Below are 24,116 nucleotides of genomic sequence, written 5' to 3'. Positions count from 1 at the left end.
TAAAATGTGCTGTATCGTATTTTGCACGCCAGTGGATATACTACTTCAGGTAGCATTACTGTATGATAATTCACTTATCTTAATCGTTGTTTTGTACATTATGAACACAGGCATGTACACAGAGGGCGATTTGGGTAAAAACTGGTGGAGGCTATAGCCAATCATGAAGCAGTGGCTGAAGTGCGACCTTGTACATCTGTACAGGATCATCCAGGATGAGTATAATAATAATTTATAGGCATACCTGTGTAGTCTGAGGTTGTAAGGAGAGGCCTTTGCGGTCTGTTTTGGTAAAGGACAGGGTAGAGAAGGGTTGGGCAATCTCATTTTACCCTGCAAGGCAAAGCAGTTACACAGCTGATTCAACTAATAAAGTATTCATTGAAGACTGAGTAGTTGTATAGGTGTGTGTGATAAAGTTGAGCCCTATAGATAAGCCCTAATGGGATAAATGGTGGGTCCCCCTGCTTGAGGTAAAGTCCCAGTGTTCGTCTGCAGCAGATCTAGAATCATAGTCAGCCTCAGAAACAAGCTACAACAAGCTTTTCACTCCACAGAACTCCATTGCACAGTCATCACCTATGAGCCAATCACAGAGCTTGTAATACTGTACTTTTCCATGACTCTTTTGAAGTGGTCATAGTGAATTAAGGGGGTGTTTTCAAAGTAGTCCCAGGGACCATCAGAATACTGCTGAAAATATTTGTATCTCGTTCTCAGTGACAGTGTCAGGTTTCTATTGAAGTGTGTTTTTCTTGAAATTCTTTAGAAAGTGACTAGAACTCTGACATCAGAAGTCAGGGATGGGCGGCTACCTGCTGCCTCTTTGATGGGGGTGGGGGCCACAAAAAATCTGAACCCACATCCATCCTATGTAATGTAGAGAAAATGTTGCATTTTTAAAGCAAGCTTGCTGGCAATTCTACACATTTTGCCATGGGGCGAAAAAGATTTAGCCATTTTAGAACTCATTTCATGCAATTCTACTCAGTTCAACATGGGGCAGAGAGGAAAATTAGCTGTTATTTTAATGTAATATGAGTGAGACTGACAAACAAAATCAATTGAGGCTCCATGGCCGGTAATTCGACCATGATAACAAGTTTATATAGCTGGCCACTAAACCAATTTAGTAATGTAAATGTTAGCTGACATGTTAGCTGATAATTGAGTGACTATCTGTGACTGACATAACGAGGGAAAACTGCTGATGCACAACCAAATTTTGAAAATGCACCTTGTGAATTCTACTATTCTAACCCCTTAAGAATTCAAATAACAGCTAATCAAGCTATGAAGACAGTTATCAGATTGAAATTAGTCTGCTGCTCTTCCTGGAGAGATTTACCTTGATTAGTAGTAGACTTGTGTACTAACGTCACATAAAATGTAATTGCATTGCAGAAAAGAACAGAGCTGGCCCTGTATGTTGGTGTATAGAAACTAGGCCCTTAAGGCATTTGTTTTGCATCCAACAATAACAAACATGTAGTGTGATGCGTGCCGATCGGTAAATGTCTTGTCAGGAAGGTATTCAGAACCAGAAGGAGGTCCCTGTGACGATGGTGACGTCAACCCTAGGCCCCATGGGTCTCTTTGACAGGAAGCAGACGGCACAATAACAGGAAGAGGGCACCTGACCGACCGACACTCCAATGGAAATGGCCTTGGGCTGAAAGGGAGTCCGGGACAACCAATATAACTGCCTACTTCAAAGACTTTTAAAACGAGGCCCCCAGTGGCGAGATGATGGGTTGAAACAACATAAATCCAAATCCCTCCTCGAAATGCAAGGCTCTGCTCTTCTTCATGGCAAACCAAACTAAAAGCCTGTATAATTGTTGGTTTGGACTGATTTCTGAGGGAGGGAGGGTGGCTGAAGCTAATGAACTCTTTAAGAATGACTGTCTGTCTGTGTGACGGCCTGTCTGCTTTCAATTAGGAGGAACAGTGCGCTAGATTGTCTCCCAAATCCATAACATGTTATTATCGCGGATAAGATGAGTAATAGTAGGCAAATCTTTAAGTTGAATTAACTCACAAACTAAACTAACAACTTCTGGAACTTCCAACATAATTCATGATGAAATAATTAGGCAATATTTCTCCTTTTGTCACCCTTCTCGCTCTCTCTGTACTTTCTACATACCTTTTTTTGCTCTGTTTTATCTCTTTTTGTTTTGATATGTGTCCATCTCTTGAACTCTCCTTGTGAGAATTTCTGGGCTTCTCGGTCAGGGAGGCTTTAATGCCAAGGTCAGGCATCAAGGGAAGGTCTCCTCTATACACAGTACACACTCCCCCTCTCCTCCCCAACAATGGCATTGCCACTAGAGACTAATCCTTCAGGGTAATTGCCTGACTGCCACTCCCTCTTTTTAAATATAGACTGCTGTAATTGAGGTTGGCAACGGGGGCGGGGTGGGCGGGGCACCAGTACTTCAACTTGTTTTGAACAGGTGAGATTAGAGGGAACAGAGGAGAGATGAGTTTGGCTTTCCAACCGAACAGAACAGACCCCTCCCCAAACTGTGCCTCCAGCCATGGAGTCCTGAATAGTTTTTCTGAGCTGGTTAATTGAGGACTTAAATGAGGCTCATATAGTAGGCTTAGGTTTAATGACAAAACGGAGAGCAGTGTACTGGCCCATGTTTGTGGACAGGACAGCGCTGTAGACCGAAGACATGGGGATGAAGGCAGTAGTGTCTGATTATTACAGCCACCAGCAGTTTTAACAGTATTGAGGTTAATGTCCTTGTATGGGAGGCTCCTAGGTTAAGATTATTCCAAAATCATGTCTTCAAGATTGAAATCATATAAGAAACAGTTTTATTTAATTTATCTGAAAAGTAAACAAGTTCAGTTCTCCAACACTTCTCACACTTCCTCCCATTGATAAGAACTAATTTTACTACATAGGCGCAAACCACTAAACACCTCCCCCACTTATTTTCCTGTCAGCGCTTTTTAAAGCACATCTATTCCGTCCTCTGACCTTTTGACACAGAGGTCAGGAGTCAAACACAGGGACAAATTGGAGCTGAATACGGAGCAAGATAGACAAGGGTAGAGAACCATGTGCGTGTGTGTGCTTGTAGGTCTGTGACTGGCTAGGCTGAGGCTCAGAGGCTGATGGTGGTGTAATGTGCGTCGGGGGGGGGGATTCGTAAATACAGCAGAGGCAGCAGCAGCTCACATGCTCATTCTGGGTGATTCTTCACGAAACTAGAACAAAACAGGACCATTTTGCAGATTTTCATGAAATTGAATCCATAGAATGGACCTTTGGAAGGATTGTTGACAAATTTGACACGTTGACATTTTGTATCTTAAAGTATCATTGAGAAACACTTTGGGAGGGGTCTGGTGGTCCTCCCGCAGAATATTTTGGGGCATGTAAATGCATTTTTACACAATCCAATATGTTGTCTCTATTTAGTAGAAAAGTAAGCAAAAATGCCCACAGTCATCAAGCTATATAAGAGATGATTATTAAATAAGTAATTAACAAGACTGAACTAGATCAAAAGTAATTAAATAATACATATTGTGTTGTACCTTTAACCAATAGCCTAACAAATGAACAACTCTTTACTTTTCATTGTTTTTATTAAGAAATCTTCTCAAATTTGACAGCCCGAGCCGCCTACACGCCGGACCCCAACCAGCCTAGTCAATAACTCAACTCTCTCCCAACACATTTTCCTTAACAGTTCACACCTTATTTTTTTCATTCCCTAAGGGAAAGGTAAAAAACACAAGCACATACGGTGCCTTCGGAAAGTATTCAGACCCCTTGACTTTTTCCAGATTTTGTCATGTTACAGCCTTATTCTAACATGGACTAAATACAAAGACATCCTCAGCAATATACACACAATATCCCATAATGACAAAGGCAAAACAGGTTTTTAGAAATAGTTTAAAATGTATCAACTAAACAAACACCTTATTTACATATGTTTTCAGACCCTTTGCTATGAGACTAGAAATTGAGCACCGGTGCATCCTGTTTACATTGATCATGCTTGATGTTTATACAACCTGATTGGAGTCCACCTGTGGTCAATTGAATTGATTGGACATTATTTGGAAAGGCACACACCTGTCTATATAAGGCCCCACAGTTGACAGTGTATGTCAGAGCAAAAACCAAGCCATGAGGTCGAAGGAATTGTCAGTAGAACTCTGAGACAGGATTGTCTCGAGGCACAGATCTGGGGAAGGGTAACAAAACAGTACCAGTCAAAAGTTTGGACACACCTACTCATTTATTTTTCTATCAAAACTATGAAATAACACACTTTTTTGGTTACTACATGATTCCATGTATGTGTTATATTTGAGATTCTTCAAAGTAGCCACCCTTTGCCTTGATGACAGTTTTGCACACTCTCTTATTCGACAATGTAGAAAATAGTAAAAATGAAGAAAAACCCTTGAATGAGTTTGTGTACTGTACATTGACACAGAAACAGCAAATCCTCCATATAAATGTAATTTTATAGGACTAATTGTAGAGCTCTTTTTACTTGCAAACAATATACAGTAGCTGGGTCCCCCCCGTCCTGTCCTTAATGGTCCACCACCCTGCAGCGCCCCAACCCAACACACCACACTCAACTTTAGGATCTTAGTGAAGCATTACTTATTGGTTTCGGGTGTGTTAGGCCAAGGCCAGAGTGACCTACAGGACGGCAGACCTAAATAGGTATCTCCCCTGACGTGGGCATGTTTTCAATAGACTAAAGTCGTACTGTATTCCATAGAAGTCATCCAGACCTAATGAAAGTTGCCCAGTATACCCTTAGTCTTGTAATAAATCAAATCTAGTGATCCATAACTGGGAGGATAATCCGTTTCTTCCAATGAATGACAATGCACTTCTTAGCCGCAATAAATGCTTAGTTACACAGTTTCTTCAGATAAGTCTCCAGTATCAACATTTCCAAGCAAACAAAAATGGAGAAGGGAGAATCTGTAGACATGCTGAGATAAAATAACAACTCTTTGCCAGAATTCAGCCAGCCTGCACAAGAACCAAAACATATGCAAATATGACCCCTTTTGTGTGTCACACCTCCAAATCAAATTAAAATCAAATGTTATTGGTCACACACATGGTTAGCAGATGTTATTGCGAGTGTAGAGAAATGCTTGTGCTTCTAGTTCCGACAGTGCAGCATTATCTAACAAGTAATCTAACAATTCCACAAAAACTACCTAATACACACAAATGTAAGTAAAGGGATGAAATAAGAATGTATCAATCTATGGATGAGCCATGACAGAGCTTATATAGGCAAGATGCAGTAGATGGTATAATGTATGAGTAATGCAAGATATGTAAACATTAGTGAAGTGGCATTGTTTAAAGAGACTAGTGATCCATTTATTGAAGTGGCCAGTGATTTTAAAGTCTATGTATATAGGGCACAGCCTCTGTGCTAGGGGTGGCTATTTAACAGTCTGATGGCCTTGAGATTGAAAAAAAAAACGCTTCAGTCTCCCGGTCCCAGGTTGATGCACCTGTACTGACCTCGCCTTCTGGATGGTAGTGGGTTGAACAGGCAGTGGCTTGGGTGGTTGTTGTCCTTGATGATCTTTTTGGCCTTCCTGTGACATCAGGTGCTGTAGGTGTCCTAGAGGGCAAGTAGTTTGCCCCTGGTGATGTGTTGTGCAGACCGCACCACCCTCTGGAGAGCCTTGCAGTTGTGGCCGGTAAAGTTGCCGTACCAGGCGGTGATACAGCCCGACAGGATGCTCTCAATTGTGCATCCAAAAGTTTGAGGGGTTTTAGGTGACAAGCCAAATTTCATCAGCCTCCTCAGGTTGAAGAGGTGCTATTGCGCCTTCACCACACAGTCTGTGTGAGTGGACCATTTAAGTTTGTTCATGATGTGTACACCGAGGAACTTGAAGCTTTCCACCTTCTCCACTACTGTCCTGTATATGTGGATAAGGGGGTGCTCTGCTGTTTCCTGAAGTCCACAATCATCATCTTTGTTTTGTTGACGAGTGAGGGGTTGTTTTCCTGACACCTCATTCCGAGAGCCCTCACCACCTCCCTGTAGGCTCTCGTCGTTGGTAATCAAGCCTACTACTGTTGTGGTCTGCAAATTTTAATGAGTTGGCGGCGTGCATGGCCAGGCAGTCATGGGTGAACAGGGAGTATATGAGGGGGCTGAGCGCGCACCCTTGTTGGGCCCCAGTGTTGAGGATCAGTGAAGCGGAGATGTTTCCTACCTTCACCACCTGGGGGCGGCCCGTCAAAGTCCAGGACCCAATTGCACAGTGCGGGGTTGAGACCTTAAGTTTAATGATGAGCTTGTAGGGTACTATGGTGTTGAATGCTGAGCTGTAGTCAATGAACCACATTCTTACATTGGCATTCCTCTTGTCCAGATGGGATAGGGCAGTGTGCAATGTGATGGCGATTGCATCGTCTGTGGACCTATTGGGGCGTTATGCAAATTGAAGTGGGTCTAGGGTGACGGGTAAGGTGGAGGTGATATGATCCTTGACATTTTTGTTTTACTTGTTTTGTGTAATTGGGAAAAGCCTCTATCAACCCTTGATACATTTTGGAAATGAACTTTGGAGGTTTGTCAGACGGCCTTAAAATAGCACCTGGCTTGTCCAGCGTTTTCTGCACAGAAAGCGTAGTGTTATATCTGCAAAAATTCACCTCATCTCCGTAAGACTGGTCTTCCCTGGCTGCCTGACCCTGCTGAGACCCCTGTCACCATCTGATCCTCCTAAAATAAGGCATGACAAATAATTACCTTGGTGTACATTTATACATTATATTATCCAAGAATATAATCAATGGTTCAATAATTAAAATTACCATTATTCCCAGATCAGACTGTAGCTTTGCTTAAGCTGCTGTACTGTAGGTCTACCCATCAATTCAATATGGAACTTTGTATCATTCACTGATATTGTTAATATACAGCAAAATTCACCTGAGCTCCGAAGACTGGTCTTCCCTGGCTGTCTGACCCTGCTGGTACCCCTGTCACCAACTGATCCTGCTAAGACATGATGAGCATAGGGTTGTGTACTGACTGCGCTAGAGGGCTGCATTCCCGTGGGATGCCTCCGGGAAATGCAGGTCCAGACAGATCATTGTGGTGTGGTCTGCGCTTCTCATGCTGCCAGCAGTAGCACAGATCATTGTGGCGTGGTCTGCGTTTCTCATGCTGCCAGCAGGAGCACAGATCATTGCGGCGTGGTCTCCGTTTCTCATGCTGCCAGCAGGAGCGCAGATCATTGTGGCGTGGTCTCCGTTTCTCATGCTGCCAGCAGGAGCGCAGATCATTGTGGCGTGGTCTCCGTTTCTCATGCTGCCAGCAGAAGGGCAGATCATTGCGGCGTGGTCTCCGTTTCTCATGCTGCCAGCAGGAGCGCAGATCATTGCGGCGTGGTCTCCGTTTCTCATGCTGCCAGCAGGAGCGCAGATCATTGTGGCGTGGTCTCCGTTTCTCATGCTGCCAGCAGGAGCGCAGATCATTGCGGCGTGGTCTCCGTTTCTCATGCTGCCAGCAGGAGCGCAGATCATTGCGGCGTGGGTTTCTCATGCTGCCAGCAGGAGCGCAGATCATTGCGGCGTGGTCTCCGTTTCTCATGCTGCCAGCAGGAGCGCAGATCATTGCGGCGTGGTCTCCGTTTCTCATGCTGCCAGCAGGAGCGCAGATCATTGTGGCGTGGTCTCCGTTTCTCATGCTGCCAGCAGGAGCGCAGATCATTGCGGCGTGGTCTCGTTTCTCATGCTGCCAGCAGGAGCGCAGATCATTGCGGCGTGGTCTCCGTTTCTCATGCTGCCAGCAGGAGCGCAGATCATTGTGGCGTGGTCTCCGTTTCTCATGCTGCCAGCAGGAGCGCAGATCATTGCGGCGTGGTCTCCGTTTCTCATGCTGCCAGCAGGAGCGCAGATCATTGCGGCGTGGTCTCTGTTTCTCATGCTGCCAGCAGGAGCGCAGATCATTGCGGCGTGGTCTCCGTTTCTCATGCTGCCAGCAGGAGCGCAGATCATTGCGGCGTGGTCTCCGTTTCTCATGCTGCCAGCAGGAGCGCAGATCATTGCGGCGTGGTCTCCGTTTCTCATGCTGCCAGCAGGAGCGCAGATCATTGCGGCGTGGTCTCCGTTTCTCATGCTGCCAGCAGGAGCGCAGATCATTGCGGCGTGGTCTCCGTTTCTCATGCTGCCAGCAGGAGCGCAGATCATTGCGGCGTGGTCTCCGTTTCTCATGCTGCCAGCAGGAGCGCAGATCATTGCGGCGTGGTCTCCGTTTCTCATGCTGCCAGCAGGAGCACAGATCATTGCGGCGTGGTCTCCGTTTCTCATGCTGCCAGCAGGAGCGCAGATCATTGCGGCGTGGTCTCCGTTTCTCATGCTGCCAGCAGGAGCGCAGATCATTGCGGCGTGGTCTCAGTTTCTCATGCTGCCAGCAGGAGCGCAGATCATTTGTAAACAGTCCTCATTTCTGCTTTGTGTGCATTAGCCTACCCTTTGTATTAGAAGCACGTCTTTTTCACATTCAGAGTCAGAATTCGGTACTTCAACTTCAGTAGCCTTCCTCTCCAATCAAAAAATGCAATCATTGAAAAGGAAAAGCACACACAGGTTAGGCTGTTAGGCTGCTAAGGTGAGCGAGCGTTGCACCTTTTTCATTTTCATTGATTACCCATTTATTTGTCTCTGCCTGCAAATCGTCCTGCTAAAAGGTAGGCTATATCCAATAGGTCTATGCAAATCGTCCTGCTAAAAGGTAGGCTATATCCAATAGGTCTATGCAAATCGTCCTGCTAAAAGGTAGGCTATATCCAATAGGTCTATGCAAAACGGCTATATCTATATCCAATAGGTCTATGCAAAACGTCCTGCTAAAAGGTAGGCTATATCCAATAGGTCTATGCAAACGTCCTGCTAAAAGGTAGGCTATATCCAATAGGTCTATGCAAATCGTCCTGCTAAAAGGTAGGCTATATCCAATAGGTCTATGCAAATCGTCCTGCTAAAAGGTAGGCTATATCCAATAGGTCTATGCAAATCGTCCTGCTAAAAGGTAGGCTATATCCAATAGGTCTATGCAAATCGTCCTGCTAAAAGGTAGGCTATATCCAATAGGTCTATGCAAAACGTCCTGCTAAAAGGTAGGCTATATCCAATAGGTCTATATAGGCTATATCCAATAGGTCTATGCAAAACGTCCTGCTAGGTCTATATCTAAAAGGTCTATGCAAACGTCCTGCTAAAAAGGCTATATCCAATAGGTCTATACGTCCTCTAAAAGGTAGGCTATAATAGGTCTATGCAAAATGCATCCTGCTAAAAGGTAGGCTATATCCAATAGGTCTATGCAAAACGTCCTGCTAAAAGGTAGGCTATATCCAATAGGTCTATGCAAAACGTCCTGCTAAAAGGTAGGCTATATCCAATAGGTCTATGCAAAACGTTGCAAGAGTTGCTGTCATCATTCTTGCTCCTTAAAGTTCAGTAGCTATACCTGCGAGATCAGGTATAGCGTGTTTGGTCTCATTTAAATAGAGTAGCCTAAGCATGGGCAATGAAGCATGGGGCAGTTATCTATCCAAGGAAATGTACTTCCTAAATAGGCCTATGATTAGACTATAGTTTACTACCTAGAAATAGGGCTAAATATTGATCACCCATATTTCTTTGTCTGAAAAACATTCCACTCCTAAAAGCTAGTCTATAAAAATAGCTCAATAGAAAGTACAAGTCTCTCCAACAGTTTACCCGACCGCTGAGGCATCCACATGGTTCTGTAGCAGACCGTTGCTGCTTTTTGTATCATATCGCAATGATAAAACAGCCCCAGTGAAAGTTGCGCCCCTTCTGAGAAATAATTTAAGTTTGAACATTTGTGACATTTTGGCCTTACCCAGGCCTCCTTTTAAGACTCTAATGTGTAATCTGTATGTGCAACAAAGGACAAATTGGTGTCATGCTGAATGTTTATTTATTTTACCTTTATTTAACTAGGCAAGTCAGTTAAGAACAAATTCTTATTTTCAATGACAGCCTAGGAACAGTGGGTTAACTGCCTGTTTAGGGGCAGAATGACAGATTTGTACTTTGTCAGCTCGGGGATTTGAACTTTCACACTGTAACTACTAGGCTACCCTGCCGCCCCAATGTATAGTAGCTTTACTTCTTGCTTTGTAATATGAGTAGTATTTTGATTTCAATAACAATGTTCTGACATTAATACTGTATATGAACACTGAAAATATTACATTTTGGCATAGTAACAGTAGTGGAAAAAGTAACCAATTGCCATACTTGAGAAGTAAAGTTATGTTAATAGAAAATTATATCTTAATAAAAAGTGAGTCGCCCAGTAAAATACTACTTGAGTAAAAGTCTAAAAAATATCTGATTTTAAATATACTAAAATATCAAAAGTAAAAGTATAAATCATTTCAAATTCCTTATAAATTAAACAAACCAGATAGCGCACCTTCTTATTTACGGATAGCCAGAGGCACACTGCAACACCAGACCTCATTTACAAATGCGTGTGTTTAGTGAGTTCGTCAGATGAGAGGCAGTACGGATGACCAGGTATGTTCTCTTGTGAATTGGACCATATTCCTGTCCTGCTAAGCATTCAAAATGTAACGAGTACTTTTAGGTGTCAGGAAAAATGTATGGAGTAAAAAGTACATTTATTTTCTTTAGGCATGTGTAAAACTAACCAAAAAACCTATTTAAGTAGTACTTTCAAGTATTTTTACTGAAGTACATTAAACCACTGCATAGTAGGGACAACCAAATGAAGCATTCAAAGAAAAGAACACCCTCCCTACAATCAAGCATGGGGGAGGTTTGATAATGCTGTGGGGTTGCTTTGCTGCCTCTAGTACTAATGGCATTGAACATGCTCAAGGTATCATGACATCAGCAGATTTTCAGCTCTTCTGGAGTCCAATGTTCAACCCAGCGTCCAAAAACAGGGTCTCAATTGAAACTTGTGGGTCTTCCAGCAGGACAACAACCCCAAACGCACATAAAAAAGGAGTGGTTCAAGAGGAAACATTGGCCTATTCTGGAGTGGCCAGCGAACAGTCCAGATCTGAATCACATGGCGAGATCTGAAAACAGCAGCTGCTGGAGAGCACCCTCAAACTTTGAAGAATTAGAGAAGTTTGCTCCAGGAAAGTGGGCCACTAAATAGGTGCAGTAAGCTCATTGATGGCTACAATAAGCATTTGTCTGCAGTTGGGGTATACAACTAAGTACTAGCGCTTGGGTGCCAATAATTTTTTTCCAGGTCCCTTTGTCTTTATTTTCTTCATTAAACAGGTTCTGCAATGTTGAAATCCAATAAGGTGTGGAGACAATTTAATTTAGAATAAATAGGGAATTATTTAAGAAAGGTTCAAGGGTGCCAATATATTTGGCCGCAACTGTATTTTAACAATCCTTCCTCCAAAGCACCCTCCTATGGATTACATTTTGTGAAATTCCCAAAAACGATGGTCCTGTTTTTGTTCTACTTTTACGAGGAATTCCCCTCCTAGTCTCTTTTCTGTCAGATTATTCAGATTATCAAACACTTTCTCACTCACTCACTGATGGACAAACTTTACTGAACATAAATATAACTGCAACATGCTTAAATTTCTATAAAATTACTGAGTCACCGTTCATATAAGGAAATCAGTCAATTGAAATGAATTCATTAGGCCCTAATCTATGGTTTTCACATGACTGGGCAGGGGCCCACCCACAGAAGCTAGGCCCAGCCAATCAGAATTAGTTTTTTTTTCCCACTAATGGACATTGTTACAGACAGAATTACTCGTAAATTTTATCAGCTGTCTGGGTGGCTGGTTTCAGAAGAAGCCCGGATGTGGAGGTCCTGGGCTGGCATGGTTACACGTCGTCTGCGGTTATGAGGCCGGTTGGATGTACTGCCAAATTCTCTAAAATTACGTTGGAGGCGGATTATGGTAGAGAAATGAACATTACATTTTTGGGAACAGCTCTGGTGGACATTCCTGCAGTCAGCAGGCCAATTGCACGCTCCCTCAATTTGAGACAACTGTGGCATTGTGACAAAACTGCACATTTTAGTGGCCTTTTATTGTCCCCAGCACAAGGTGCAGCTTTGCAATGATAGGCTAATGCGATTAGCATGAGGTTGTAAGTAACAAGAGCATTTCCCAGGACATAGACACATCTGATATTGGCAGAAAGATTAACATGAATTTAAGTTAACTGCACTGTTCAATTTACAGTAGCTATTACAGTGAAATAATACCATGCTATTGTTTGAGAGTGCACAATTTTGAACATGAAAAGTTATAAATAAACAAATGAGACACATTTGGACAGTCTTGAAACAAAATTTTGAACATAGATACAATGGTTCATTGGATCAGTCTAAAACTGTAGACATACACTGTTGCCATCCAGTGGCCAAAATCTAAATTCCACCTGAGCTGGAATAATACATTATGTCCTTTCTCTAGCATTTCAAAGATGATGGTACAAAACAAATACAAAAGACCGGCTGGTTTGTTCTATGTATTATTTTTTTAACAGATTTAACAGTATTGTGTGTTCTACTACATTCCATTCACATTTCCACATTTCCACAAACCTAAGTGTTTCCTTTCAATATTTTGGCCAGGATGCTCTTGAAAAATACATTTTTAAATCTCAATGGCCCTTCCTGGTTAAATAAAGGTTCAATAAAAAATAAAAAATGTTACCAAGAATATGCATATCCTTGCTTCAGGACCTGAGCTACAGGCAATTAGATTTGGGTATATCATTTTAGGTGAAAAAGGGGCTAATTCTTAAAAGGATTAAGATTTTCAGCTTCTTGATATGCCACACCTGTAAGGTTGGATGGGCTATCTTGGCAAATGAGAAATTTCGCTAACATGGATGTCAACAAATTTGTGCACAATTTGAGAGAAATAAGCTCTTCTTGCATATGGAAAATTTCTCAGATCATTTATTTCAGTTCATGAAATGTGGGACCAACACATATGATGTTTTATATTTTTGTTCAGTATAGATTAGAGAGGAGCTTCTATCCAGGGTGGGACTTTTAATTCTGGTCTGCCTGCCACCAACCTTTAAAAAGCTGGAACTATTTGCCACTTTCCCATTGAAACTTGAATAAACATTTCCCATCACACTTTTTCTCATTGCATTTTTTTTATACTGGGGGTGTGTGATTGAGAAAGCATCCTCCCTCTCTCACAACTTCTCCCACTGTCTGCATTAGTACGGAGGTTCAGTGAAAGCAGGGCTGTTCAATTCTGGTCCTGGAGGGCTGATAAGCTTCTGTTTTTTTTTTTGTTTCTACCTGGTAAATTGCATTCACCTGGTGTCCCAGATCTGAACTTGTTCCTTATTAGACGGAGAGGATGAAAACCAGAATTATTACGGCTCTCCAGGACCAACATTGAACAGCCCTGAGTGTAAGGATCCCAGCATGTGTCGTTATCATCTACCTAGGATTGTGTAGTTTAGGGTTGATCTTACATTTGGTTCACATCTAGGTGTAATGTATAGGGACAGATGGGATATCATACCTGGCTGAGTATAGCCAGAGTGAAGGTGATAAGGGAATTTTGTTCCTCAATGAGAGTGCTAGTGCAATACACCCGCTAGTTCTGTCTTGACTTGTAAACTCTTGCTCCTCGGGTAGCATCGGTTGACAAACTTCCTCCAGCTGTTCTATAGTTTTTGTTTTGCCGGGTTTGTTTACGTGTTGTGTGCCTCTAACAATGTTAGCTGCCTACTAGGGATGATGGCACACATACGCACACACATACACGCACACAAATACAAATCCAAAGTTTAGTGGCCTTTAAATCTGGTTTTCCTTAGACGTCGGCATATTCCACATCTGGTTCTTACATCAACAAGCCAAGGTCTTCAGCAGCACCAGCCAGTGTCTCCCCTCTCCGTTTTCATTATATCAAATCCAAAGTGGCTTCCAAACGATCAATTTCCAAGTTGAAAGTGGAACAGCCTGTGTCCAGATCAGCAGTTATCCTATAGAGAAAAACCTAATTTGTCTCTAGGAGTTTCCAGCAGCTCCCAAAATCGTTTAGTTTTTTCTTTCTCACTTCCTCCTTTTTTGGTCATGCACACCGCCTTCCTGCCTGTCTCCTTTCCTTCCCTAAAACTATGGATAGGAAGCCTGGTTGCATCATAGTCCAGTGGTGCAGCCTGAGACAACACTAACTCCCGTCTCAGTGCCCTTGACTGCATTAGTGGAGACCGATCAGCTGCTGGTGAGTGGTTATTTTGTTTTCTCATGTTGTCACATTTCGATAACACTTTGTTTACGTGTAAAATGTCAAATAAACACATTTTGATAGTTCAGTCTGAGGTGAAGCCAACAAAATCTGCAGTTTTAGGATTGTGTATTTAAAAATGCCTCAGAGTAGATACAGTACATCATGGTTGTAGGGCAAAAGGCTTGCCATTACCTTTTAGGGAGAAAAGACTTTGACTTCAGGGTGATCTGCGTCTTTTGATATTAAGTACTAGCCTATTTCTCAAGGTGTGGGTGTGCAATCTGTGCATGCATGTGCAGTGTACAGGCAAGGCTCTTCATGTTGAAACACTTTTAGTGGAATGTTTACTTTGTAAAAATAGCTATTTCCTGTGAGGTTCTGTTAGGTGGATGGCCTTGAGGTTATCTCTGTCATAGAACAGACAACTCACAAACTCTACTGTACAATAACGGACCAAACACAGCTAATCCAATGGACCGTTGCCCATTGGAAAAATAACATGTTTTTTGGGGGAGATGGTCAGTTCACAGTTTTTGACACTGCTTACTTGTGCGATTTGGGATATATGTTGGAGAAGCAGTTTCTGGACCTCTTTTTAATCAACATATTTTTTTGTTACTTTTTCCAAATTACACACAGCATCAAAATTGAGAAGCAGGGGAAAAAAACTGTTGCCATAAGGTAGGTACAATATATTAAAGCAATTATATTGCATTTTTACCAAAGTAAACTTCTTTCAGGCCAGTCAGTCTTAAAGGCCCAGTGCAGTCAATTCATTTTTACCCTTTGTTTTATTTATATTTCCACATTGAGGTTGAAATAATACTGTGAAATCGTGAACATGATGATAATGCCCTTTTAGTGTAAGAGCGGTTTGAAAAGACCACCAGTCAGCTTGTTTTGGTGGGATGGAATTGTGGCCTTCCATGGTGACATCACCATGCGGTAAATTGGTAAATAAACCAATAAGAACGAGTTCTAAACCCCTCTGCCAATAAAAGCACATTTTCACTTTCCCCTTCCAAATTAGACCACTCCCAGACAGTCCTAGCTTGACAAATTGCTCTTTGCTAAGAATCTATTTTTGTTTATTTTTGACCATTTTAATTGTAATGTCACAGCAAGGTACTTCATTGTTACCCAGAAATGATTTGATATTGAGATCAAAAAGGTTGCTTTGGACCTCTGACTTATGCCTTAAAAAAATCTTAACACAACAATTATTTCTTGAATTACTTTACAATTCTTCAGTCTTTGGAGATCCACTTTATACCAATTCCTGTTAATAGCTTTTTTTACTTGCAGAAAATCAAACTTTAATCAACGATATGTCACTGTCAATTACAACCTCCAGAACATTACCAAGGTACATAACAGGGCAGGATCTAGGGACCTCCTATCCCAGAATATATTTTATTACAGAACATACAGTACATTGTCCCAGAATAGTGTTATCTTCAGACATTCCCCGAAAACATGAATGCTTGGGATCTAACCTTCATGGCCACACGGCTGCAAGCATGCTTGTGGACCTAGCTATTGGCTTTTGATTCTCGGTGTGATTCAAAAGTCATATTTTTCCAACAAAACTCCCGCCATGTTTTCAGTTTGGAACAATGTATTCAAAATACTTGGAGGTTTGTCATCATTATGAAACTCCATGTGGTTTTCCCCCAGTCTGCCTGACAACTCCTCAAATATACATATACACAGATGACAAGTCACAGAGTTTAGTTTGACCAAGGACTTTCCCACTGGTTTGGTACGTGATGTACTGAGCTTTTAGGCCTGTGGCCGCTTTGGTTAAGAGTGTTCTCAACCCAGCCTGGGAGAAATGCGTCCGGTTGTACGTCAACATTATTTGACTGGATTGGAACTAAAAAGCATAAAGCAGCAGGCATCTTAGTATAACACTAGACACATTCTAATACCTGTGGCATAGGTCTTAGTGACATAAACCAGACACTGAGCGGTCGCTCAGCCTCAGGTGTGGGCTTGGACGGTCAATCTCCTCATTACAAATGAGAAAATAAGCCTGTTCAAGTTTTATGGCTGTATCATCCCATGTGTCATAGAAAAACATGCACACACTGCCTCAGCCTTAATCTCTGACACGTGTTGTGTCAGAGGAGGGACATGTGTTGTGTCAGAGGTTACAAGGCTAAGGCAGAGTGAGTGCATGTTTTTCTGTAGACATCCATATGTGTTTGAAGGGGACCAAACCAATCCCAAGTAAAGGGAGGGTGGTTAATAGGAGACAAACATGATAGGGTGGCGTTGGCCTCCTGCATTGGAAAAGCTCTGGCTGGCTTCTGGCACTCTGGAATGGTCGGATGGCGGGAGAAGAGAGCGGCGGTACGGTTTTATCCTGCCTCTTCTCAGAATAGAATAATACTTTATTCGACCAGGTCCAGTCCTGATCTGGGGCTCTGATTTGTCCCTTTTGATCTCATCTGCCCCCCCCATGTTTCCACCTACAATATCCACCAACAATAACCAAATGGTGAGACCTACGCTATGTAATCTGTAGGAAACCTAGGCTATCCCCCAATCGCGTGCTCAACTCCCAAGAGGGACATCAAAATGAGTTACCAGAAAACTGTACAAAAAAATAGATATAGAGAGATCCTAGATGGCAGACCCAAGAAGTAGTACTTGAAGTCATGTCTTTTTGATGTGAAGCATACTCGCTGGGTATTTATTGCTTAGTATTTGCGTGCCAATCCATCATTCTTAATTCAGAGAAATCATGATTGATACTATAGAGTATTTTTTAGCTCTCCATTATTCCACCATGTCTCAGTAGTAATTAGCAGTACGGTAAGTGCTGGTCTCTCAGGCTGAAGCTATATTATTTGTTTAGTGGTGTAGAGAGAAGTCACCCAGGCAGCTTGCCGATGGAGGCAGAGGCTGTTTGAGTGAAGTCTGAACACCAGACCATAACAGACCAGAATAGGAGGGCCTGGGAAGGATTAGAGAGCAGAGAAGACTTCCATGTCTAGGACATCAGCTGTGGAAACAATACATTTCTTCATTCATAATGAATACGTTATGAGTGCTGGGCCTAGTAATGTGTGTTTGTCATTTGTTTGACTGTCTGGATATCTCAGTTTGTGTATATTTGTATCGGTCTGTGTATACTTGCTCCAAAGGAAGAGCAAAAAAGTGAGGCGGAGAGAGGAGTTGCCCAAAGAGGCCTGCTTTTCGTGTTTGAGAGAAAGTGCGTAGCTTATGAATGAGTTGAAATTGGTGCTTTTCAGTGAAAGAGTATGTGCCATTAATGTTGTGTACTTTTGTCTGTGTTTGGGATCTGTTTGATTAGTTAGATGGGAGTGAGTCTGAACTTGTGTGTGTCTGTCTGAAGTCTGGACCAATGACTGTCAGTTGAGGGTGTGTGAGTGCACAATTATCTTATTATTTGCACAAGACTACACAAATGAGTCAAACCAATCATGTTTGTGATTGTGACACCAGACAAACCTCATATGGTTCAAGCCAGGGATGTGATTCAGTACGTCTACTTTTAGCCACACAGTTAGCCCCTTACATGTTCAAATGACTGATGATAAGAAGGCCTAGCTGCCAAAATGGTCTTTAGTCTGGCTCACACAACTCAGTCTTCCTGACTTTAGCGTCTGGATAGGCTCCTTGATGGTGTAGGCACGATGCTTCAATAATAAAGGGGGCTGTACCTTTTTATTTATTTTTTTACTGATTTTGGTTCTCTTTCTTACTCAAACATCCACATGGACAGCCACACACAGCCCCTGAGCGCAGCCCCCCTCTAATACAGCTGTTGGATTTTCAAATCCAAACAATGAGCAATCTCAACCCCCCAAGAGAGAGAAATAAATAAACAGTTCGAGAGAAATAATCAAAGCTCAGGACGATGTTTGTGCGAACATTGCACCAACAAACTGACTCCTGTCCAGGCCAGTGTGTCACAGCTCTCCCTCACTGTGTACCACGTTAATCGTGTCAACCAGGCTCTGGAATCACCTCTTAAAGTTTCCAAATCAAAGATGACTAACATGTTAGGGCCTGGTCCCGAAGGAACCCATATGTGGGGTGATGTTAGGGTTTGGAATATTTCACTGAAACACTGTGCACCACACTGTCATCTGACTGCAGCGTTAACAAAGCACACAGTAAATAACTGAAATGAAGGCTTTATTAGAGCACAAGTAGCCATATCCAAATGTCATCATGACTGTTTGGTCTGGGCTCGATGTAGCTAAAACATAATCGTCTATTGTCTTGACTCTGAATGTCATAGCTGTTCACTGATGTGTTGATTCATGCTGCCTGTGATCGTGTGTGTTGTGAGAGCGTGGGAGCTGGCTGCTGGAGACAGACTGTATGTGGATGACAATGGGAAGCAAGGAATTGAATTAGCTCTGGGTGTGGGCACCAACAACGTGTGTGTGTTGTGGTGTGTGTGTAGAGCAGTAGACCAAACACAACGGGTCCTATTAAAAACCTGGGGCGGGGCCTTTTCTCTTTCACGATGTCTCTCCCAATAACAAGTCTCCTACTAATATCACTGTCTGCCAACTCTTTTCCAATGAGCTCCACTCCATCTTTCACTCGCACACTATGGCATTGCACAGAGGCTCATTGCAACATGTGTGCTGCAAACATGTCCGTTCACTGAAACGATAAACAACAGTGTTGTGTGCGCGCACACACACATGTGACTTTGCTCATGTGTGATCAGACATGCACTACCTTTCAAATGTTTGGGGTCACTTAGAAATGTTCTTGTTTTTTGAAAAAGGTTTTTTTTTTGCTCATTTAAATAACATCAAATTGATCAGAAATACAGTGTAGACATTGTTAATGTTGTAAATAACTATTGTAGCTGGAAACGGCAGATGTTTTTCTTTTTTTTTATCTACATAGGTATACAAAGTTCCCATTATCAGCAATCATCAATCCTGTCTTCCAATGGCACGTTGTGTTAGCTATTCCAGGCTAATTGATCATTAGAAAACCCTTTTGCAATTATGTTAGCACAGCTGAAAACTGCTGTTCTGATTAAAGAAGCAATAAAACTGGCCTCTTTTGGACGAGTTGAGTATTTGGAGCATCAGAATTTGTGGGTTTGATTTACAGGCTCAGAATGGCCAGAAACAAAGATCTTTTCTTTTGAAACTCGGTATATTCTTGTTCTGAGAAATGGTAAGGCTATTCCATGTGAGAAAGGAACTAAAGACCTCATACAACGCTGTGTGCTACTCCCTTCACAGAACAGCACAAACTGGCTCTAATCAGAATAGAGAGAGTGGGAGGCCCCGGTGCACAACTGAGCAAGAGGACAAGTACATTAGTGTCTAGTTTGAGAAACAGACCCCTCAAGTTCTCAACTGGCAGCTTCATTAAATAGTACAGTGAAGAGGTGACTCCGGGATGCTGGCCTTCTAGGCAGAGTTGAAAAGAAAAAGTAATATCTGACTGGCCAACAAAAAGAAAATATTAAGATGAGCAAAACAACAGACACTTGACAGAAACTCTGCCTGGAAGGTCAGCATCCCGGAGTCACCTTTTCACTGTTGACGTTGAGACTGGTGTTTTCAAAGTGACCCCACATTTTTTTAACGTGTGTGTGTTCCATTAGTCATTAAAACTCTTTTTTAAAACCACTCCACAAATGTCTTGTTAACAAACTATAGTTTTGGGAAGTCGGTTAGGACATGTACTTTGTAATTTTTCCAACAATTGCTTACAGAAAGATTATTTCACTTAAAATTGACTGGATCACAATTTCAGTCGGTCAGAAGTTTCAAAAGAAATCAGCCAAGAGCTCAGAACAAAAATTGTAGATCTCCACAAGTCTGGTTCATCCTTGGGAGCCATTTCCAAATGCCTGAAGGTACCACGTTCATCTGTACAAACAATAGTATGCAAGTATAAACATCATAGAACCACGCAGTCGTCATACCACTCAGGGAGGAGACGCGTTCTGTATCCTAGAGATGAACGTATTTTGGTGCGAGAAATGCATAATCAATTCCAGAACGACAGCAAAGAACCTTGTACCGGTTTCCTCCGGCATCTTCACAAAACTATCTATTATCCACAGTAAAACGAGTCCTATCTACATAACCTAAAATGCTGCTCAGAAAGGAAGAAGCTACTGCTCCAAAACCACCATAAATAAGCCAGACAACGTTTTGCAACTGCACATGGGGACAAAGATCGTACTTTTTTGGAGAAAGGTCCTCTGGTCTGATGAAACAAAAATAGAACTGTTTGTCCATAATGACCATCGTTATGTTAGGAGGAAAAAGGGGGAGGCTTGAAGGCGAAGAATACATCCAAACTGTGAAGCACGGGGGTGTCAGCATCATGTTGTGGGGGTGCTTTGCTGCAGGAGGGACTGGTGCACTTCACAAAATAGATGGCATTATGAGGTAGGAAAATGATGTTGATATATTGAAGCTACATTTCAAGACATCAGTCAGGAAGTCAAAGCTTGGTCGCAAATGGGTCTTCCAAATGGACATTGACCCCAAGCATACTTCCAAAGTTGTGGCAAAATTGCTTAAGGACAACAAAGTCAAGGTATTGGAGTGGTCATCACAAATCCCTGACCTCAATCCCATAGAAAATGGACAGAACTGAAAAAGCGTGTGCGAGCAAGAAGATTTTGCAAGAATGGGCTGCCATCAGTCAGGATGTGGCCCATAAGTTAATTGACAGCATGCAAGGGCAGATTGCAGAGGTCTTGATAAAGAAGGGACAACACTGCAAATATTGACTCTTTGCATCAAATTCATGTAATTGTCAATAAAAGCCTTTGACACTTATGAAATGCTTGTAATTACACTTCAGTATTCCATAGTAACATCTGACAAAAATATCTAAAGACACTGAAGCAGCAAACTTTGTGGAAATTAATATTTGTGTCATTCTCAAACCAGAGTCGTGGACAAAAGGTAGGTGTGTGTGTATATATGTATATATATTACACACACACTAAAGGCTTCCGCATACATAGATTTGGTTTGCTCCCAGCAGAGCTTGGCTATGCGACGTGAACATCTGTGCTCGCATACTCCCTTAAAATACATATACTTGTCCCTCTTGAGACGCCGTAGCCTGTAATAAGTGTTGACTTTTTTGCAGAGGTCCGAGTCACCTAATTGTACATCTAATAAAGATGTTTGGTGCAGTATTTCTTGCAATGTGCATGAAAACAACCAGTTGTCTGTCGTTGTATGACAAACACTTAATTGAAGGATCCCTACTTTTGACCAACCACTGACGAAGGGGGCGTAGATTTCGGCTTGCTTCGAGAATGTTGGGTGCTCGAACTGCTTGGGAAAACAATGGCCAAACACCAAAATGAACAAAAACGTGAACATTTTGTTATACTATACAATGCATTCGGAAAGTATTCAGACCCCTTGACTTTTTCCACATTTTGTTACGTTACAGCCTTATTCTAAAATGTAGAAAATTTTAAATATTCAATCTACACACAATACCCCATTAAAAAAAGCGAAAACAGGTTTTTAGACAATTTTGCAAATGTAATACAAATAAAAAAAAACACTTATTTTCTATGAGACTTGAAATATTGATCTCGGGTGCATCCTGTTTCCATTGATCATCCATGAGATGTTTCTACAACTTGATTGGAGTCCACCTGTGGTCAATTTGATTGGACAGGATTTGGAAAGGCGCATATACCTGCATATACCTATAATATATACGGTCCCACAGTTGACAGTGCATGTCAGAGCAAAAACCAAGCCATGAGGTCATTGGAATTGTCCATAGAACTCCGAGACAAGGTTGTGTCGTTACACAGATCTAGGGAAGAGTACCAAAAATGTATGCAGCATTGAAGGGCCTCAAGAACAGTGGCCTCCATCATTCTTAAATGGAAGACGTTTGGAACCACCAAGACTCTTCCTAGAGCTAGCTGCCTGGCCAAACTGAGCAATCGGTGACCAAGAACCTGATGGTCACTCTGACAGAGCTCCCGAGTTCCTCTGTGGAGATGGGAAAACTTTCCAGAAGGACAACAATCTCTGCTGCATTCTACCAATCATGCCTTTCTGGTAGAGTGTCCAGACGGAAGCCACTCTTTAGCAAAAAGCACATGACAGCCTCCTTGAAGTTTGCCAAAAGAAACCTAAAAGACCCTTTAGTCAAAGATTTATCTAGTCTAATGAAACAAAGATTGAACTCTTTGGCCTGAATTCCAAGCTTCATGTCTGGAGGAAGAATGGTAGTGGCAACAACTTTTACTTCATTCCTAAAGAAAATAATGTACTTTTTACTCCATACGTTTTCCCTGACACCCAAAAATACTTGTTCCTTTGACAGGAAAATGGTCCAATTCACACACTTATCAAGTGAACATCCCTACTGTCTCTGATCTGGCGTACTCACTAAATACATGTTTCGTTTGGTAAATGACGTTGGAGTGTGCCCCTGTCTATCTGTAAAAAAAGATTTGTACTTTTACTGTTGATGCTTAAGTATATTTTAGCAATTACGTGTCATTTTCTATTAAGATATCTTTACTTTTACTCTGACAATTGGGTACCTTTTCCACCACCTGAAGAGTGGCTTCGGGACAAGTCTCTGAATGTCCTTGAGAGGCCCAGCCAGAGCTTGGACTTGAACCTAAGCGAACATCTCTGGAGAGACCTGAAAATAGTGCATTGACGCTCCCCATCATACCTGACAGATCTTGAGAGGCTCTGCAGAGAAGAATGGGAGAAACTCTCCAAATACGGTTGTTCCAAGCTTGTAGTGTCATAGGTGCTTCAACAAAGTAATGAGTAAAGGGTCTGAATACTTATGTAAATGTTTTTCTGTTTTAATTTTTTTTTAATTTTCGGAAATGTATAACCTTTTTTTGCTTTGCCATTATGGGATATTGTGTGTTGACTGAGGAAAAACTAATTGAATAAATTTTCAAGTAAGGCTGTAACGTAACAAAATGTGAGGAAAGTCAAGTGGACTGAATACTGGGAACCATACAGTAATCTTACACACACACACACACACACACACAGAGGTTATATAAGAATATAATAATAATAATAGAGTTAGGTGTGCTGTAGCAGGACAGGCTGTTCAGATTAAAGCCAGTCAGTCGGGGGAGGGGGTTTGTGTCTGATCCAGTGCTGTTGGCAGCATTGTCTTGCATTTTTATCAGTATTTTCTTAATGGAGATGGAGGGGCATCAAACCTTATTATGCTGATCATACTGCCAAATAAACCGTTGTGTGTCATCATGTAGGGAGTGCGTTTGTGTAGTGTTGACCCTGACTGAGTTAACCGGGCTGAATCACCTCAAGAGGCTCCAGTCCAATCATCTCGAAGTGAGACAGCTGAAGTTGGTGAGAGGAAATCTAACTCCTTTCATTCAATATAGGTCTAGCTCAATTGGACTAGCGTCGTCCGGGTTAGGGAGGGTTTGGCAGGTAGGGATGTCCTTGTCTCATCGCGCACCAGCGACTCCTGAGGTGGGCCGGGCGCAGTGCGCACTAACCAAGGTTGCCAGGTGCACAGTGTTTCCTCCGACACATTGGTGCGGCTGGCTTCCGGGTTGGATGCGCGCTGTGTAAAGAAGCAGTGCGGCTTGGTTGGGTTGTCTATCGGAGGACACATGACTTTCAACCTTCGTCTCTCCCGAGCCCGTACGGGAGTTGTAGCGACGAGACAAGATAGTAGCTACTAAAACAATTGGATACCATGAGATTTGGGAGAAAAAGGGCAAAAATTCAACAACAAAAAACATTATATATATATACATTTCAAACATCCTTTTACATAAAACTGTACTAAATATACTC

General features: G+C 42.2%; 1 protein-coding gene across 8 annotated transcripts in view; it reads left to right on the top strand.

The window, feature by feature from the left end:
* LOC118360745 (pleckstrin homology domain-containing family G member 5-like) overlaps positions 1-24,116 on the top strand; it is a 107,489-nt gene that overhangs the window by 47,249 nt on the left and 36,124 nt on the right. The window contains exons 1-2 of one of the 8 annotated variants that reach the window (XM_035740116.2): positions 12,203-14,292; positions 14,938-14,979. The exons of 6 other annotated variants lie outside the window; for them this stretch is intronic. The gene's annotated coding sequence lies outside the window, so the exon portion shown is untranslated. Of the gene's footprint in view, positions 1-12,202; positions 14,293-14,937; positions 14,980-24,116 lie in introns of those variants that run through there. One more of the 8 variants, XM_035740114.2, reaches the window with a different exon arrangement.

Source organism: Oncorhynchus keta, chromosome 28 (assembly GCF_023373465.1).
Source record: "Oncorhynchus keta strain PuntledgeMale-10-30-2019 chromosome 28, Oket_V2, whole genome shotgun sequence".
In the NCBI taxonomy this organism is placed as follows: domain Eukaryota; kingdom Metazoa; phylum Chordata; class Actinopteri; order Salmoniformes; family Salmonidae; genus Oncorhynchus; species Oncorhynchus keta.
Note: the sequence above shows the minus strand (reverse complement) of the source record. Positions and strands in the feature narration are given on the sequence as shown.